The following is a 12,502-nucleotide window of genomic DNA, read 5'->3' on the forward strand; positions in this document are numbered from 1 at the left end:
CGTCCACATCCAACGCTGTTTCTAATACTTGTAAGACTCTGCCTCATATGACTTCAAATTGTATTATGTTGTTTCTGTCTGTTGACAGATACTTTTCAATATTTAAATTATAAAGCATTTTATTCTTCCATTCTCTTAATGTTGGAGAATCATGTGTTTTCTTCCCTGTGCATTATTATTGTTATTAGGGCACATGGTTATTAACGCAATATTGTAAGTGATAATGAACAATGCAATGAGAGTTGGTGTTATGTTGGTACTATGAAGTCAGACTAATAGAGGTACAATACCATAAATGATGTGTTTCTTACTGTTAACAAAACTTTATAAAGACATTTAAAACATCAACTACAACACATCCTGGATTCTACACTAAACCAAACAATACAACTCCTCCAGATTTATTTTCAACCAACAGAACACAGAAAACAACATCCCTTCATCATCACGTAACTGAACATCAAGCATCCTCAGTAATAGAAGAGGGGTCCATTGTGAAGTGATGAGTCCTGCCTGGTTTTCACCTGAGAGGAGAGATAGGTGGAGAAAGAAAGAGAGAGGTGGAGAAAGAAAGAGAGAGGTGGAGAAAGAAAGAGAGAGGTGGAGAAAGAAAGAGAGAGGTGGAGAAAGAAAGAGAGAGGTGGAGAAAGAAAGAGAGAGGTGGAGAAAGAAAGAGAGAGGTGGAGAAAGAAAGAGAGAGGTGGAGAAAGAAAGAGAGAGGTGGAGAAAGAAAGAGAGAGGTGGAGAAAGAAAGAGAGAGGGGGAGAAAGAAAGAGAGAGAGGGGGAGAAAGAAAGAGAGGGAGAAAGAGAGGGGAGAGAGAGGGGAGAAATAAAGAGAGGGGAGAAAGAGAGAGGGGAGAAAGCAAGAAAGAGAGAGGGGAGAAAGCAAGAAAGAGAGAGGGGGAGAAAGCAAGAAAGAGAGAGGGGGAGAAAGCAAGAAAGAGAGGGGGAGAAAGCAAGAAAGAGAGAGGGGAGAAAGCAAGAAAGAGAGAGGGGGAGAAAGCAAGAAAGAGAGAGGGGAGAAAGCAAGAAAGAGAGAGGGGGAGAAAGCAAGAAAAGAGAGGGGGAGAAAGCAAGAAAGAGAGAGGGGGAGAAAGCAAGAAAGAGAGAGGGGAGAAAGCAAGAAAAGAGAGGGGGAGAAAGCAAGAAAGAGAGAGGGGAGAAAGCAAGAAAGAGAGAGGGGGAGAAAGCAAGAAAGAGAGAGGGGGAGAAAGCAAGAGAGAGAGGGGAGAAAGCGAGAGAGAGAGAGAGGGGGAGAAAGCGAGAGAGAGAGAGAGGGGGAGAATGCGAGAGAGAGAGGGAGGGGGAGAAAGCGAGAGAGAGAGAGAGAGAGGGGGAGAAAGCGAGAGAGAGGGGGAGAAAGCAAGAGAGAGAGAGGGGGAGAAAGAGAGAGAGGGGGTAAAAGAGAGAGAGAGAGAGGGTAAAAGAGAGAGAGAGGGGGAGAGAAAAAGAGAGAGAGAGGGGGAGAGAGCGAGGGGTGAGAGCAGAGAGTGAGGGGATAAAGAGAGGATGGGGAGAAGGGAGAGAGTGGAGATTGAGGGGAGAAAGAGGGTGAGGGGAGAGAAGGGATAAAGAGAGGAGAGAGAGAGAGAGAGAGGGGATAAAGAGAGGGAAGAGATAGAGGGGGAGGAAAGAGGGAAGAGGGAGAAGGGTGAGAGGGGATAAAGAGAGGGAAGAGACATGGGGGAGAGAGAGGAGTGAGAGGAGAGAGGGAAGAGAGAGAATGGTTTATTTCACCTTTATTTAACCAGGTAGGCTAGTTGAGAACAAGTTCTCATTTGCAACTGCGACCTGGCCAAGATAAAGCATAGCAGTGTGAACAGACAACAGAGTTACACATGGAGTAAACAATTAACAAGTAAATAACACAGTAGAAAAAAAGAAAAAAATAACACAGTAGAAAAAAGTCTATACACAATGTGTGCAAAAGGCATGAGGAGGTAGGCGAATAATTACAATTTTGCAGATTAGCACTGGAGTGATAAATGATCAGATGGTCATGTACAGGTAGAGATATTGGTGTGCAAAAGAGCAGAAAAGTAAATAAATAAAAACAGTATGGGGATGAGGTAGGTGAAAATGGGTGTGCTATTTATCAATAGACTATGTACAGCTGCAGTGATCGGTTAGCTGCTCAGATAGCAGATGTTTGAAGTTGGTGAGGGAGATAAAAGTCTCCAACTTCAGCGATTTTTGCAATTCGTTCCAGTCACAGGCAGCAGAGTACTGGAACGAAAGGCGGCCAAATGAGGTGTTTGCTTTAGGGATGATCATTGAGATACACCTGCTGGAGCGCGTGCTACAGATGGGTGTTGCCATCGTGACCAGTGAACTGAGATAAGGCGGAGCTTTACCTAGCATAGACTTGTAGATGACCTGGAGCCAGTGGGTCTGGCGACGAATATGTAGCGAGGGCCAGCCGACTAGAGCATACAAGTCGCAGTGGTGGGTGGTATAAGGTGCTTTAGTGACAAAAACGGACGGCACTGTGATAAACTGCATCCAGTTTGCTGAGTAGAGTGTTGGAAGCCATTTTGTAGATGACATCGCCGAAGTCGAGGATCGGTATGATAGTCAGTTTTACTAGGGTAAGCTTGGCAGCGTGAGTGAAGGAGGCTTTGTTGCGGAATAGAAAGCTGACTCTTGATTTGATTTTCGATTGGAGATGTTTGATATGAGTCTGGAAGGAGAGTTTGCAGTCTAGCCAGACACCTAGGTACTTATAGATGTCCACATATTCAAGGTCGGAACCATCCAGGGTGGTGATGCTAGTCGGGCATGCGGGTGCAGGCAGCGATCGGTTGAAAAGCATGCATTTGGTTTTACTAGCGTTTAAGAGCAGTTGGAGGCCACGGAAGGAGTGCTGTATGGCATTGAAGCTCGTTTGGAGGTTAGATAGCACAGTGTCCAATGACGGGCCGAAAGTATATAGAATGGTGTCGTCTGCGTAGAGGTGGATCAGGGAATCGCCCGCAGCAAGAGCAACATCATTGATATATACAGAGAAAAGAGTCGGCCCGAGAATTGAACCCTGTGGCACCCCCATAGAGACTGCCAGAGGACCGGACAGCATGCCCTCTGATTTGACACACTGAACTCTGTCTGCAAAGTAATTGGTGAACCAGGCAAGGCAGTCATCCGAAAAACCGAGGCTACTGAGTCTGCCGATAAGAATATGGTGATTGAAAGAGTCGAAAGCCTTGGCAAGGTCGATGAAGACGGCTGCACAGTACTGTCTTTTATCGATGGCGGTTATGATATCGTTTAGTACCTTGAGTGTGGCTGAGGTGCACCCGTGACCGGCTCGGAAACCAGATTGCACAGCGGAGAAGGTACGGTGGGATTCGAGATGGTCAGTGACCTGTTTGTTGACTTGGCTTTCGCAGACCTTAGATAGGCAGGGCAGGATGGATATAGGTCTGTAACAGTTTGGGTCCAGGGTGTCTCCCCCTTTGAAGAGGGGATGACCGCGGCAGCTTTCCAATCCTTGGGGATCTCAGACGATATGAGAGGTTGAAAAGGCTGGTAATAGGGGTTGCGACAATGGCGGCGGATAGTTTCAGAAATAGAGGGTCCAGATTGTCAAGCCCAGCTGATTGGTACGGGTCCAGGTTTTGCAGCTCTTTCAGAACATCTGCTATCTGGATTTGGGTAAAGTAGAACCTGGAGAGGCTTGGGCAAGGAGCTGTGGGGGGGGGGGGGGGGCGGAGCTGTTTGCCGAGGTTGGAGTAGCCAGGCGGAAGGCATGGCCAGCCGTTGAGAAATGCTTATTGAAGTTTTCGATAATCATGGATTTATCGGTGGTGACCGTGTTACCTAGCCTCAGTGCAGTGGGCAGCTGGGAGGAGGTGCTCTTGTTCTCCATGGACTTCACAATGTCCCAGAACATTTTGGAGTTGGAGCTACAGGATGTAAACTTCTGCCTGAAGAAGCTGGCCTTAGCTTTCCTGACTGACTGCGTGTATTGGTTCCTGACTTCCCTGAACAGTTGCATATCGCGGGGACTATTCGATGCTATTGCAGTCCGCCACAGGATGTTTTTGTGCTGGTCGAGGGCAGTCAGGTCTGGAGTGAACCAAGTGCTGTATCTGTTCTTAGTTCTGCATTTTTTGAACGGAGCATGCGTATCTAAAATGGTGAGGAAGTTACTTTTAAAGAATAACCAGGCATCCTCAACTGACGGGATGAGGTCAATGTCCTTCCAGGATACCCGGGCCAGGTCGATTAGAAAGGCCTGCTCAAAGAAGTGTTTTAGGGAGCGTTTGACAGTGATGGGGGTGGTCGATTGACTGCGGCTCCGTAGAGGATACAGGCAATGAGGCAGTGATCGCTGAGATCCTGGTTGAAGACAGCGGGAGGTGTATTTGGAGGGCCAGTTGGTCAGGATGACGTCTATGAGGGTGCCCTTGTTTACAGAGTTAGGGTTGTACCTGGTGGGTTCCTTGATGATTTGTGTGAGATTGAGGGCATCTAGCTTAGATTGTAGGACTGCCGGGGTGGTAAGCATATCCCAGTTTAGGTCACCTAACAGAACAAACTCTGAAGCTAGATGGGGGGCGATCAATTCACAAATGGTGTCCAGGGCACAGCTGGGAGCTGAGGGGGGTCGGTAGCAGGCGGCAACAGTGAGAGACTTATTTCTGGAGAGAGTAATTTTCAAAATTAGTAGTTCGAACTGTTTGGGTATGGACCTGGAAAGTATGACATTACTTTGCAGGCTATCTCTGCAGTAGACTGCAACTCCTCCCCCTTTGGCAGTTCTATCTTGAAGGAAGATTTTATAGTTGGGTATGGAAATCTCTGAATTTTTGGTGGCCTTCCTGAGCCAGGATTCAGACACAGCAAGGACATCAGGGTTAGCAGAGTTTGCTAAAGCAGTGAGTAAAACAAACTTAGGGAGGAGGCTTCTGATGTTGACATGCATGAAACCAAGGCTTTTTCGATCACAGAAGTCAACAAATGAGGGTGCCTGGGGACATGCAGGGCCTGGGTTTACCTCCACATCACCCGCGGAACAGAGAAGGAGTAGTATGAGGGTGCGGCTAAAGGCTATCAAAACTGGTCGCCTAGAGCGTTGGGGACAGAGAATAAGAGGAGCAGGTTTCCGGGCATGGTAGAATATATTCAGGGCATAATGCGCAGACAGGGGTACGGTGGGGTGCGGGTACAGAGGAGGTAAGCCCAGGCACTGGGTGATGATGAGAGAGGTTGTATCTCTGGACATGCTGGTTGTAATGGGTGAGGTCACCGCATGTGTGGAAGGTGGGACAAAGGAGGTGAGAAGGGTGAGAGGAGAGAGGGGATAAAGAGAGGAAAGAGAGGGGAGTGATAGGAGGGAGAGAGAGGAAGAGAGAGGAGAAAGAGGGTAGTGAGGGAAGAGCGAGGAGAGTGAGAGGGGAGAGGGGGAAGAGAAGGGTGTGAGGGGATAAAGAGAGGAGAGAGAGAGAGGGGATAAAGGGAGGAAAGAGAGAGGGAGAGAGAGGGGCGAGAGAGAGAAGGGAGAGGGGGGCGAGAGGAGAGAGGGGATAAAGAGGGAAGAGATATGGGAGAGAGAGAGGGGTGAGAGGAGAGAGTGAGGGGATAAATAGAGGAGAGGGGAGAAAGAGAGAAGGGAGATGGGAGAGGGGGGATAGGAGAGAGAGAGAGAGAGGGGCGAGAGAGGGGAGGAGAGAGAGGGAAGAGAGAGGGGAGAGAGCGAGGAGTGGGAGGAGAGAAAGGGGAGAGAGGGTGGATAAAGAGAGGGAAGAGATATGGGAGAGAGGAGTGAGAGTGAGGGGATAAATAAAGGAGAGGGGATAAAGAGAGGAAAGAGAGAAGGGTGATGGGGGAGAGAGAGGGGAGAGAGAAGGGATAAAGAGAGGGAAGAGAGATATGGGAGAGAGGGGAGAGAGAGTGGAGAGATATTTGAGAGGAGTTAGAGGAGATAGAGAGAGGGAAGAGAGAAGGGTGAGGGGATAAGGGGAGGGGTGAGGGGCGGGAGGAGAGAGCGGGAGGAGAGAGAAGAGAGAAGGGTGAGAGGAGAGTGGGGATAAAGAGAGGAAAGAGAGATGGGGGAGAGGGGAGAGAAAGGGGAGAGAGGGGGAGAGAGAGAGAGAGAGAGAGAGGGGATAAATAAAGGAGAGGGGAGAAAGAGAGAAGGGAGATGGGAGAGGGGGAGAGAGGGGGATTAAGAGAGGAGAGAGAGGGGGGATAAAGAGAGGGAAGAGAGACATGGGAGAGAGAGTGGAGAGATATGGGAGAGGAGTGATAGGAGAGAGAGAGAGGGGCGAGAGAGGAGCGAGAGAGGGAAGAGAGAAGGGTGAGGGGATAAAGAGAGGGAAGGGAGATGAGGGAGAGAGGGGAGAGAAAGAGGGGAGAGTGAGGAGTGGGAGGAGAGAAAGGGGAGAGGGGGTGGATAGAGAGAGGGAAGAGATATGGGAGAGAGTGAGGGGATAAATAGAGAGGGGATAAAGAGAGGAAAGAGAGAAGGGTGATGGGGGAGAGAGAGAGGAGAGAGAAGGGTAAAGAGAGGGAAGAGAGATATAGGGGAGAGAGAGTGGAGAGATATGTGAGAGGAGTGAGAGGAGATAGGGAAGGGTGAGGGGATAAAGAGAGGGGCGAGAGGAGAGAGAAGAGAGAAGGGAGAGAGGGGATAAAGAGAGGAAAGAGAGGGAAGGGAGAGGAAAGAGAGGGAAGGGAGATGAGGGGAGAGAGAGGGGAGAGAGAATGGATAGAGGAGAGAGAGAGAGAGGGAAGAGGGAGGAGAGAGAGAGAGAGAGGAGGGTGAGAGGAGAGAGTGAGGGGATAAAGAGAGGAGAGATGGGATAAAGAGAGGAAAGAGGGAGGGGAGATAAGTGATAGGGGTGAGGGGAGGGAGAGGGGAGAGAGAGGGGAGAGAGAAGGGATAGAGAGGGAAGAGAGAAGGGAGAGCGGGAAAGAGGAGAGAGAAGGAAGAGGGGAGAGAAGAGGGGGGAGAGGTGAGAGAGGAGAGATAGACGGGAGAGAGGAAAGAGAGAAGGGTGAGAGAGAGTGAGGCGATAAAGAGAGGAGAGAGAGAGGGGATAAAGGGATAAGAGGGAGAGATGGGAGAGAGAGAAGAGAGAGAAGGGTGAGAGGAGAGAGGGGATAAAGAGAGGAGAGAGGGGATAAAGAGAGGAAAGAGGGAGGGGAGATAAGTGAGAGAGGTGAGAGGAGAGGGAGGGGATAAAGAGGGGAGAGAAGGGATAGAGGAGAGAGAGAGAGAGGGGGGGAAGAGAGGAGAGAGAGGGGGAGAGGTGAGAGAGGAGAGATAGAAGGGAGAGAGAGAGAGGGAAGAGAGAGAAGGGTGAGAGGAGAGAGTGAGGGGATAAAGAGAGGAGAGAGAGAGGGGATAAAGGGAGAAAAGAGGGAGAGGTGGGATAGATGGGGAGAGAGGGGAGAGGGAGAAAAGAGGGAGAGGTGGGATAGATGGGGGAGAGAGGGGGAGAGAGAGGGGAGAGGGGAGGAGAGAGAGGGAGAGAGAGAGGGAGAGAGAGAGAGAGAGAGAGAGAGAGAGAGAGAGAGAGAGAGAGAGAGAGAGAGAGAGAGAGAGAGAGAGAGAGAGAGAGAGAGAGAGAGAGAGAGAGAGAGAGAGAGAGAGAGAGAGAGAGAGAGAGAGAGAGAGAGAGAGAGAGAGAGAGAGAGGGGGGAGAGGTGAGAGAGGAGAGAGAGAAGGGAGAGAGAGAGAGGGAAGAGAGAGAAGGGTGAGAGGAGAGAGTGAGGGGATAAAGAGAGGAGAGAGAGGGGATAAAGGGAGAGATGGGGGAGAGATGGGAGAGATAGAGGAGAGAGAGAGGGGCAAGGGGAGAGAGGGAGGAGAGAGAGAATGGTGAGAGGGGATAAAGAGAGGAGAGAGGGGATAACGAGAGGAAGGAGAGAGAGATGGAGTGAGAGGAGAGAGGGGGGTGAGAGAGGGGAGAGGGGAGAGAGGACAGGGAGAGAGGACAGGAAGAGCGAGAAGGGAGAAAGAGGGGAGAGAGGAGAAAGAGGGGAGAGAAGAGAGAGAGGAGGAGAGAGAGGAGAGATGGAGGGGAGAGAGAGAGAGGAGAGAGAGGGGATACAGAAAGGAGAGAGAGAGAGAGAGGAGTGTGTGGGTGGAAGCTCAATCTGAGTGTTTATGGAAGGCAGGAGTCAGTCAGTGCACTAGCTTATGATGTCAGTGTGTGTGTGTGTGTGTCAGTCGAGTTATATACTGCCTCTCTGAGGGAAGCTGTGGCCCCCGTGCCCTAGCACTGTGGGTTGAATCTAATAGAAAGGCTCCACAAGGGCCCTCACCAAGCTGAAGCCAAGCCGGAAGCCATCTCCAGCTAGCAGTGCTTTCAGGTGGCTGGCGTGAGTGTAGGTGCAGTAGAATAGAACGTAGCCTATAGGCATTGCAGGCTTTGGCTTTTCCTGCGTGAACAATGATGTAAGACTATGATTGAGAGGCTGTAAATGAATACCACCCACAACCTGGGGCCCACACTCTGTTCTCTGTAAATCATGAAACCATCCTTATGTAATATGACTCAAATCAAATTGTATTCGTCACATGCTTTGTAAACAACAGGTCTTGACTAACGGTGAAATGCTTCCTTACCCTTTCCAACAATGCAGAGAGAAAGAAAATAGAGAAATATTAGTAAAAGTCAAACAAGATCAGCTCTTTTGTCTTGCTGATGTTGAGGATAGAGTTTGTTGTCCTGGCAACACACTGCCAGATCTCTGACCTCCTCCCTTTTGGCTCCAATTTTAAGATGACACACCCACTGTTGATGGAGGCGGGTCATTGCTACTAAAACATCTGTAGCTATCAGAAAAGATGTTTGTTTCTCAAGTTCCATTGATCAACTTTCAATGGTCATGATTTATGCTGAATTTGGCATTTCAATTGATTTATGTCCAATTGATGTATCATTTTTTTTATTACCAATACATTGGTAACATTTATAAACTTTCAGTTAATAGATTATAAAGTCAAACTAATCATCAGTAATGAATGAAACACTAGTTGAAAATGTGTGCTTGTTCATTTGGTTCTTGCCAAAATGTGTAATAATTGCATGACTGTAGTGCTTTAGTGTCACGATCGTTTGTAGAAACGGACCAAGGCCCAGCAGATGTTGAGTTCCACATCATTTTAATGATAAAGTGAAACGTAAAGACAAAAACAAATAAACAATAAACTAACAACGAACCGTGACTACAGAGATGCTACGTGCACTAACTCAAAACCATATCCCATAAACACAGGTGGGGAAAAACAGCTACTTAAATATGATCCCCAATTAGAGACAACGACTACCTGCTGCCTCTAATTGGGAATCATACACAATCACCAACATGGAAAAACAAACCTAGAACCCACATATAAATAAACTAGACTACCCCCAGTCTGACTACCCCCTGACCTACTATACCATAGAAAATACGGACCCTTTATGGTCAGGACGTGACATTTTGTATTTTTTATTCTTACTGTAAAGTATTTTCAAATGTAAAACCACAAGGTCTGAGACAATTTAGACAGTATGTACCAGTCAAACGTTTGGACACCTACTCATTCAAGGGGTTTTCTTTATTTTTACTATTTTCTACATTGTAGAATAATAGTGAAGACATCAACTATAAAATAACACATATAGAATTATGTAGTAATCAAAAACGTGTTCAACAAATCAAAATATATTTTAGATTCTTAAAAGTAGCCGCCCTTTGCCTTGATGACAGCTTTGCACGCTCTTGACATTCTCTCAAACATCTTCACCTGGACCGCTTTTCCAACAGTCTTGAAGGAGTTCCCACATATAATGAGCACCAAATGACAGATTTCCACTGTTCTAATGTATGTTACTCGTGTTTCTTGGCCCAAGCAAGTCTCTTCTTATTTTTGGTGTTCTTTAGTAGTAGTTTCTTTGCAGCAATTCGACCATGAAGGCTTGATTCATGCAGTCTCTTCTAAACAGTTGATGCTGAGATGTGTTACTTGAACTCTGTGAAGTGTTTATTTGGGCTACAATTTCTGAGGTACAGTTAACTCTAATGAACTTATCCTCTGCAGCAGAGGTAAATATGTCTTCCTTTCCTGTGGCGGTCCTCGTGAGAGCCAGTTTCATCATTGCGCTTGATGGTTTTTGCGACTGCAGTTGAAGAAACTTTCAAAGTTCTTGAAATGTTCTGTATTGACTGATCTACTTTGAAGAATCTAAAATATATTTTGATTTGTTTTGGTTACTACATGATTCCATATGTGTTATTTCATAGTGTTGATGCATTTACTATTATTATATTTTGTAAAAAAAGAGTAAAATAAAGAAAAACATTTGAATGAGTAGGTGTGTCCAAACTTTTCACTGGTACTGTATTTCACACCCCATATGGTGGACCAGAGCTGTTGGAGAGCGCAAAAAACCTGGCCATGCCATATGCCTTCACACACTCCCTCTACCTCTCTAGCAAATGTCCTTTTCACTTTTTCCTTCTCACAAAACATTATATATAACATTATGGTCCTATGTCGTTCAAAGAGAATCGATGGCTGGCAAACTGACCAATGAGAGTGCGCTAACGTTTCGCTTTTTCTGGTTCTTCACTGTGATTGGAAAGAGAATCGATGGCTGGCAAACTGACCAATGAGAGTGCGCTAACGTTTCGCTTTTTCTGATTCTTCACTGTGATTGGCTTACTGCCATGCAAAACGATCCGCCTCTAAGCCTATTATAGGCTGTTTCACCGCTTTCTGTAAGTCATTTGAATACGGCTGGTCGTGGTCACAGTTTCAAATTACTTGTGATTCGAAGGACTGCATGGACACAATGGATGGACCATACGAATAGGAATTTCACGCTCTGAAAACACTGATCGGTAGTATTCATATGCTTTTTGTGCACATATTTCCGAGGAAATATGTGATTTGAAGATTAATTTCTTACATATGATATTATTTTGCAAAGACTTGGAATAGCTGTATTTGATACACATAGTCTGTTAGTTTTTTTTCTAGTCGGGGTAAGTTGATCACAATATGTCCATTATGAAAGTCTTATTATTTGTAACAAGGAAACATGCTGGGAACTTTCCAGACAAGTGTTAGGCTGTGCTATGCATTCCCAATAGATTTCTAATGACCGTGCTTTCAATGGGGTTGAAGGTTGCACTTTGAATGAAGACAAAAACGTCTTATGATGGCAGATCTTGACTTTTACAAACAAAAATTATTTGCAAAATCACTTACAAATCCCAGTCACTTATATATGATATAATTACAGCTAATTTCAGTTGTTTTGTACTTCAATTGTGTTATTGTTTTGCTTTAGTCTGCAGCATAATGCCTGCCTGTGTAATTACTTGCCTGGCATGCATTATCCTACGTTACTCACTAGTGTTGTGACAGACTGTGGTTCAGCTCAAGTTCTATGGAAGACTGCTTTCCACATAATACGACCGCGCGAGTCAAGAGTAATAAACAGTACCAGTGGAGTGGGTTGGGTGGGTTGTGATTATCCTGTCTGTGCTACAGTACAGTACATTGGTTAGTTAGCTTGCTACAGTTAGCTGGATACTGGGCTGAGAAACATAACAGGGTGAGACATGAGATTTCTTAAAAAACATGTCCAAGAGGGATATAGTATATCTATCTTATTTTATTCCCCTCCATTTGCTTCTCTATCAGATTTGAGTTCTTATCTTTTTCTAGACTAGGGAACAGGCAAAACAAGGTGGGACATGTGGGAATGAGATATTTTATTCCCTCCATTTTCTAAACAGTATCCATCTTATTGAAGGTTATATCCAAGATGGATACAGTATAATGTACTGTAAATCAGTCTTATTTTCTGACTCTTATTTTATTGGCTCTTTTATCAGATAGATTGAGTTCTTATCTGTTTCCACCTAAACCTTTAAACCCATTCAACCCCAGCCAGGCTAGTTTAGTGTAAGCCTGTTGAGTCAGTCAGAGAATGTCACTTTCATTCAAATGTAGTAGGTCTATCTTGTACACTGTAAAGGGGTTACTGTGAATTTGATAATAGCTTACAGGCAAAATTACAGTAAAATTCTATATTTCATATTACAGTACTCCTACTTTAATTTTTTTATTGTATTTTTTATTTCACCTTTATTTAACCAGGTAGGCAAGTTGAGAACAAGTTCTCATTTACAATTGCGACCTGGCCAAGATAAAGCAAAGCAGTTCGACAGATACAACGACACAGAGTTACACATGGAGTAAAACAAACATACAGTCAATAATACAGTATAAACAAGTCTATATACAATGTGAGAAAATTAGGTGAGAAGGGAGGTAAAGGCAAAAAAGGCCATGGTGGCAAAGTAAATACAATATAGCAAGTAAAACACTGGAATGGTAGTTTTGCAGTGGAAGAATGTGCAAAGTAGAAATAAAAAATAATGGGGTGCAAAGGAGCAAAATTAATTAATTAAATAAATACAGTTGGGAAAGAGGTAGTTGTTTGGGCTAAATTATAGGTGGGCTATGTACAGGTGTAGTAATCTGTAAGATGC

The 12,502-nt window shown here is 45.8% G+C and overlaps 1 protein-coding gene across 5 annotated transcripts in view; it reads left to right on the plus strand.

The window, feature by feature from the left end:
- LOC123999259 (ras-GEF domain-containing family member 1B-B-like) overlaps positions 1–12,502 on the plus strand; it is a 40,436-nt gene that overhangs the window by 10,111 nt on the left and 17,823 nt on the right. The window contains exon 1 of one of the 5 annotated variants that reach the window (XM_046304844.1): positions 10,737–10,840. The exons of 3 other annotated variants lie outside the window; for them this stretch is intronic. The gene's annotated coding sequence lies outside the window, so the exon portion shown is untranslated. Of the gene's footprint in view, positions 1–10,736; positions 10,841–10,873; positions 10,985–12,502 lie in introns of those variants that run through there. One more of the 5 variants, XM_046304845.1, reaches the window with a different exon arrangement.

The sequence above is a fragment of the Oncorhynchus gorbuscha genome, linkage group LG16, assembly GCF_021184085.1.
Source record: "Oncorhynchus gorbuscha isolate QuinsamMale2020 ecotype Even-year linkage group LG16, OgorEven_v1.0, whole genome shotgun sequence".
NCBI classification, from domain to species: Eukaryota; Metazoa; Chordata; class Actinopteri; order Salmoniformes; family Salmonidae; genus Oncorhynchus; species Oncorhynchus gorbuscha.